Below are 7,921 nucleotides of genomic sequence, written 5' to 3' on the forward strand. Positions count from 1 at the left end.
GCCAGGAAAAGTAAGGCACCTGCTATGTCCTTGTGTACCCTTTGATGGGTAGGGAAAGGAGAACAGTACAGTCTGCTACGTATAAACCTGAGGAATAGTTATAAATGTGATTAAAGAGCTCTTTTGGGAGGCCCTTCTGAAAGGGCACGCACAGTGGTCCCTGTATAGTAAGAAATTAAGGCTGCTGACCGTAGGCAGTTTTGTTAACTGTAAAAGGCCACTAGAAAAATTACACACCTGCCACAATCAGCCATTAATACCTTAGGAGACATAACTTCATCAGATACAGAATTAGCTGCTTGTTCTAGTCAGTTCAGCAGATGTCTACGGAAGTCTGCTGTCTATGTAAAACGTTGTGGGCTGAGGGGCATCAATCTCAAACCCAGATGTGAAAAGGATCACTACAAAATCTTATTAAAAGACAGATCTCTGAACCAGGGATCTAAAATGAAAACATATGGTTTTAGATCAGGGCTTTACCACCCCTCAACTGGGTGCATGAAACAAGTTATGCACTTCATTTTGCTACATTTTCCACATCTATAAAGCAAGGACAGTAGGACACATCTGATGAGAGATGAATGCAAGTGGCTGTGGAGATTCTCCTCTCTTTCTGGCTACCTTAGCAGAGAGCTGGCGCAGCAGCTGAGTTATCTCAACAGAAGAACAGACTGACACCAGCCACCAATCCATGCCCGCTCCCCCCGCCCCCACTTCCAACAAGGCCACGTCCCTGAGGAGGTAGTTTCTGTTGTTTCAGAGACACAGATATTCCCTGTGGGTTTTCCCCTAATCCTCACTTTCACCACCATTACAAAGAATAAGTTTTTAAATTTCGATGTGCATTAAACTACTCTGAATACTTGATAAAACATAGATTTGGGGCCCTACCCCTAAAGCTTCTGAGTCTCTAGGTCTGACTGTGGCCCCAAAATTTTCATTTATAATGAGATTCCAAGTGATAATGATGACAGTCTAACATATACTTTAAGAATCACTTATGTGAATACTATGAGGACAGGGTTCCTCTCTACAGAATCATCAGTCCTGTCTAAGCTTTGGGCTTAGAGAGTCTGAGGACTGTGTATACTTTACTATTCCTCTGTCAGATTTCTCCCCAATAATCTCTCTTTTATATCTGTACTACATAATGCTAATAGTGTATGTCCATAGCTATAATAAGAATTACACATGCTATCACATGTAAAATTGTTTAGAAATGTGCTTAACAAATAGTTTGAGCTCTTAAATGGAAGCCAACATTATTTTTTATTTGTCAAACCCCTCTTAAGAAGCTGCTATGTGCCAAATATCTGGTGAGATGCTGAAATTAATATATGAACATGACGCATTCCTACAATCTAAGAGTTGACAGTCAAGAAGAAAGTGCTATAATAAATACAACAATGTAAGTAGCCTTTAATATGGGCAGGATCTCAGTTACCATTAGCAAACAGCAAAGGTCATAACTGGTTTCTTTGCTACCACCCAATGCCCACAGGAGGCATAAAAAGCCACCCTTTGACCTCCATTCTCTCTACTCTCTCTAGCTCCCCATCCCTGACTTCCAGAGTTCACTGCAGAGAGGTGCTGCACATGTGTAATATTCTGCTGGATTAGATTCATCAAAGATGAACACAGTGCAGGAAACAGCACTTAAAAACTATTAGATGTGGTTTCATCCTAAATTATTTTTTGCCCACACTCAGATGCTTGAAGTTTTTATCATTCTTCCCATTATCTGTTTGCAAAGAACCTTTCTTCAAAGAGTCACGTCTTCAAGTGTTACTTTCATCTGATTACATTCATTTCATGGATGTGATATGAGATGGAGAGATAATGGTTTGTTCCAGGGCAGGGACTGGAACCAGAACTCTTAATTTAGGGGCCCAGGGCTCCGCATGCTGTTGTTTCACAAGAAGCAAAAGATAAATATGATCCACTCACATCAAAAAGCAAAAAGTTGGGGCGAAAAGTAATAACAAATGTAACCAGAGGAGAGGGGTTTGGTTTTGTTTTGTTTTGGGTTTTTTTTCAGAAAACATGCCTCATCATCTGAAAGAATTTTGTCCTCTTTAGGAGATCATCACAAATAAGTATTTTAAATAAAGATAAATTTCCGTTTTACCCACAGGATACAGCAGCACCTACTACCTGATTCTTGTTCTTGCCAAGGAGTGTTTATCCTTCTCCAATCTCCTCCCATAATGTTTAACAAATGGTCTGGTCTGGACCACCCAGCTGCTACTAAGAAGAAGAAATAAGTGACTTTCCCCGGACCCCTGTTTTTCTATGCTAACAATGTTGGGAAAGAATGAGAACTGTATGTTAAAACATCAGAACTTTCTTCATTTAAAAGAAATTGCACCCAGAATCTAACATCATTAATGTTAATGGGTCTGGAGAAGCTGGACAGAAAATTGACTGAGTTTCCCCTCTCAGGTACTTTCATCTAGCGGCAAAACTATCCACTGAATACACTACTTAATCAGAATGAAAGTAAGGCCTGGGTCAACTGTCCACCTGCTGGAACTCATGTGAGGGAATTCCAGGCCTTCTCAGTTCCCAGTTGATCGCAAAAGCAACCAAAAACTTAGCATGTCAGCCATGCCACCAAAAACTTAGCATGTCAGCCATGCCACCTAGAATATCTCCAAGTTTGATCATTTACAAGTAATCCTATAAATACTTACAATCTGAGGTCGCTTGGGAATAACATTTTCTAGATACTGTCGGAAAACACATCTTGTTTGATTTGACCATACTGACTTGTATACTGAGTTAAAGCTTCTTTCCCATGAGAGACTTGTAAAATCTAAAAGTCAAAACCATTAGAAAGCTTGAACATGGAGTATAATGGAAGCCCAATCTCTAGGTCAGTCCAAGTGGAGTTCTATATGAATTTAGCTGCATTTAGCTGAGATTATGGTAAATTTTTTCTAGTTCATGGTCATCTCACAGTTGAAGGAATCCTAGTATAGCGTACCTTCTAGATTCCTATACCATCTCCAGACAGTATAGAATAAGGAACAATATCTCTGAAACCTGGCATAATCATAGGCAGCTAATATTTGCTTAAATAATCTCGTAACCATTTTTTTTTAGTTTAATTTATAAACATTCACCAAATGCCTATGAGGATCTCTGGCTAAAGATTAAACCTTACCCAGGCAACACATGACTAAAATTTCAATAGGGGGAACTGATGAAGACAACTGTCTTGTCTGCTTTGATCATCATATGAATATTAACCTATACGCACCCTAGAAGAGAGACAGCATCAGGGCACTTGCCATTGTGCCATTCTTATCAAGATCCAGACTAGTGCCCCCATATTCTCAAAAGGCTGGGGTTATCCTGAAAAGAGCGGGGTGATGTCATTTATTTCCCTGATCAGCCCGCATCATTCAGAAACTTAGCAGAACCCTCACAGAATTAGTCATGAACACTGGGTAAGAGGTAATAAAAGAAAGGAGAACCAGTTTGACCTTTAGAGTCTCAGGAAATTGTATTATAGTTGTGATAGATATCGAACTGCTTTGGCTTGCAAAATCTTAGTAGGGTGTACTACTTATGGCTTCCTGGGAATGACAGGGATGTCTCAAGATTATCTCAGAATATATTTCTGATAAAAGCTCATGTAAACATTTCTTCTGTCACATCTGTTCACAATCCTTTCTTGGTTTTAGGCCCTCCTCTACTTTAGTAACAGAGGTGTTATCAGGGTAAGGATTAATATTCTCTTAGTTTAGCAAATTTCCCCCTTAATTCAGATAGCTTATAGTTGGTCTTCACCAATGTGAAAACTTTTACTATTTTATGTCTTTATCATCAACTTATTAGCAAAGAATGGGCTTTCCTTCACATTTTGATTTTCACAGTGTCTATGGCTCCCCACTCCCACCATGCCCCATCCCTTTTGGCCAAAGGTTATGAGAAGGGAAAATATTCTAACACAAAGGAAACATGGGTAATGTTGGTTGAGTCTTGGTTTAAAAAAGAACTTGAGAATAGGGGTCTACATCGTTTCACCTTGAGGAACAAGATATAAAAATACAAACCAGAGTGGCACTCCCTCCAGACCTTCTATTCCTATGAAGAATACAGAATTTTCCCCTGACTAAAGTTTGCCATTTAGTCAAGACATTCATTTTATAATTTTCTTCTTGTATATACCACTGAATGAGTTACTTGTATTTTGGTAACTGAGAGTTTTCTACTAAACTGTAACAAGGGAGCCGCTTCTAACACTCAGCAGTCCCCTTGCTTTCTGGAGGCACTTACCTTTTTTAGTTACTCAGATGAAGACAGAAACCAAGTCATATCTCAAAATGCAAGTGAGAGCTTCCAGCTCTAATAGTGGTTCCAACCAGGGATGCTATTTCTTTTGATCTTGTTAAGCAAATGGTCCTCATCTTTGGCCACACATTAGAATCATCTCCGGGGATTTCAAAAATCCCAATATCCACACTGCCTTGGACCGTTTGAAGAGGAATTCTGGGGGTAGAACTCAGGCCTCAGTGTTTTCTTAAGTCTCATTGGTGACTACCGTGCACGTCCAGAATGAAAAACCAGTGTCTTAAACTAGTAGTTCTCAAGCTTCTGTGTGTTATCAGAATCACCTGGAGGGCATGTTAAGCTAGACTGCTGAACCTCAACCCCAGGGATTCTGATTCAGTAGGTCTGGGGTCCAGGCCGAGAGTTTGCATTTCCAACAAGTTCCCAAGTGATGCTGAAGCTGACGCTTTTAAGTGGGAAGACCACACCTTGAGAACCAATGTCTTATGGGAACACGTTGATCTGACACTTTTAGTCAGAATAAAGCTCACTTGTTTATATTTTAGAGAAAGTGGTTTAATACTAACAGCCATTTTTAATAGCAATATATATTCTTTAATTTGACAAACTAATGGAAATGCTAGTGACAGTGCCAAAGAGCAAGTCTTAATGGCTTCATTTCCCCCCCAATTAGAGGAGAAATCCAACTCATAAAACATAACCGAGATGTTTAAACAAACCACTTATGTGGTACTTAGGTGAAATTGTAACCGTTGTAAAATAGCACAGATCATAATCATTTTCATGAAGTATCTGGTTTGTTTCACTCAATTCACTTGAAAATTTGAGCAGCTGGGCATCATAGGAAGAAAACTGTGTAATCTCACCTTGATTAGAGAAATGGTAATGAGTCAAAAAATATATGTAGTTCATAATGTTTTTCTCATTTGTTAGGAAATAACTTTCTTACAATTTTTGGAAAATGCCCAACATTTTTGGCCTCCATTACCAACTAAGGGATAACACATTAATCCCCTCATGTGACAATCATATGTCCTGATATCATTGTATGAAATCCACTTTTTTCCTCTTTAGAGTTTTTCATTTTTGCTAACTGGCTATAGATCAGTGCTCTTATAAAATAATTTTTAAAAGACTTGTAAGATGGATGTTCATATCAGCTTTATTCATAATAGGAAAAAATACTGAAAAAAAAAACACATTCATCAACAGAATGATCAATGGTGGCTCGCCTACAAAAACAATGAAAATACTGGCAAAATAATTAAAATCAATAATTTCAACTCTGGAAATTAACCAAAACCACTGAACAAATTTAAAAACTTCCTTGTTCAGGAGAAATGACTGACGTTTCTCTGTAAAACAGTGGACCGACCATACGACATTTAACTTGAAACTATTCCAAGCAAGATCACTCTCACCAGCTCTGTGACAATGTAGCCAAGAAAAGCCAGCAGCCTCACGGCTGAAAGAGAAGACGGGCATCTTTTGGAGTGCTGTTAAAAGCTTCATGTGCAGAGCACAGTCAATATTTTGCCCAAACTGGTTGCTTCCTAGAAAATCTCCATTTCCAAGTTTATGTGGTTATTTGATTTGACTCAGAGCCACATTCAGCAAAAATAAAAAGCCCTCTCCCCAAGGGATTTTGGTTTAAACAATATCAATCTTCCACCAACACCACAAATGCCTCAGGCTATATGGTTCGAGTTAGGGTCCGCTAGAACCTAGACGACAATTTAAAGGCAAGTCCTAGAGAACTACAGGACCAGAAAGAACTTTGAAAAGCTCCAACATATTCCTAGGGATCTAAAAGAACTCTTGCATGAACAAGGCTATGTACAAACTCAGAAAAAACCTAGGAATGTACAAGACCTCAGTCATTCACCTCTGGGTGACCTTGAAGGCTGTACAAGTGGGAAGTGAAACCTAAAGCTGTCTCATAAATATCCTGAAAATTGAAGGTGGGCTTTCATACACAGACCCCTTTGACAAAAGATAGAAGACACAAAGGCAAGCTATTTAAGGAAATATTTTGACTGATCATTGGCTTACTATTAAATTATACCAACTGACCAAAGCGGCAAGCCCTGGGAAGGCAAGACTAGTGATTGCACTTATCTAGATTTTGTAAACACCATGACAGGGACTTGTTTTGTTCACTAAAGTGTTCCCAACCCCTTGCATATTTGCTGAATTCAATGAGTACATGACCATTCAATTAATATAAAGTAATAGGTTTGAATCACTATCGTTTTGTAAAAAGAAAAATGTACCTATGAATCTGGCACTTTTGATCACTGTTTGATGCTTTAAGATAGGAGAGAGCAAATATAACACTTGTGGATTAGAAAATTAAGTTGTATTTTTAAAGCGATAGATAAGGTAGTGTGGTGGACCCTGTGATGTCCCAATCCCCACTCAGGAATGAAGGACTTATCCCTCCATTTGGTGGGACTGCTGTGAGAGGACCTCCACCCAGCTGAAGAAACCACCTGTCCAAGATTGTTTCTTTCTAGGGCAGCCTACATCCAAATATGTTCAAAAAAGGATTACAGAGATGCAGCCCCTTATTCCAACTGCACCAACACTGAACAGCAATATTAGTTTTAGTGTGCCTACTTCATTGGAACTGCATTCTCCCTCTGCCCAATCCTGCTTCTTTTCCTTTACTTCTACAAAATTCCATTATGAGAGCATCCCTAATTAATGAGATGCTGTATGACTATTTCAGAGAACTAGGCATCAAGTCTATCAATTTCTTCCATTTTAGCAAGCTGTCTCATGCACGAGCCCATGTAAGAAGGTGCTCCTTGCTATTTCTAATCTAGCTCAAAATAAGAGTTCTCCTAGAATAAAGAGTACTTGCTTCTTGGCCATCTGCTATTTGGTATGGTTTAATTAAACGAATATGTGTTCGCTTCTCTCAAGCCTTGGGTAGAGGTTTAATATGTTCTCATAAAACTATAAAGAATTGGTTTATCATAGATTTACTACATCTCTCTATCTTTCTTATTTGTTTTTAGAGATTGGTGAGCCCAGTCATGATTGTACACATCAACAAATCAGTTCCCAACTCCTCTGCCAGATTTCTTAGCAACCTTGCTTGGAAAACACCTGGTAAAACATACTTTTTTTCAACTTCAGGCAATTCAAAGCAGCTGAAAGTCACTTAAGTGGAAACCCAACTATGACGCTGCTTTTCAAATCAAAAGCAAGATCTCAGCTCCACAGGATGTGGCGGATTGCCAGGTGTTTAATATTCGAGGGGCAAGTACACTATTGGGAGCTTCTTTACATAATTGACAAACCAAAACCCAAAGTAGCAAGGTTAACAATTCACTTCTCTTTGACCACAGAACTGGTATTGTGATATTCCTTTACTGTATATAAATCACCTTCATAGAGCCACTGAGGGTTGTTTTGAGTGTCTAGAAGACTAGCAGCAAGCCTCTGGGCAGCTGAACAATGTCAGAACAAGGTACAAGGTAGGTTTAGGGTCACCATGGAGCCACCATCATTTTTCTTCTTTCTTACTTGTGAATCTGCCAAATTATTTTGGCCCAAGCTCTGTGCATTTGAAGTCTATGCAGACAATCGTGCAGACACGTGTTTTTCTCCACAA

The sequence above is a fragment of the Rousettus aegyptiacus genome, unplaced genomic scaffold (assembly GCF_014176215.1).
Source record: "Rousettus aegyptiacus isolate mRouAeg1 unplaced genomic scaffold, mRouAeg1.p scaffold_m13_p_12, whole genome shotgun sequence".
Lineage (NCBI taxonomy): Eukaryota > Metazoa > Chordata > Mammalia > Chiroptera > Pteropodidae > Rousettus > Rousettus aegyptiacus.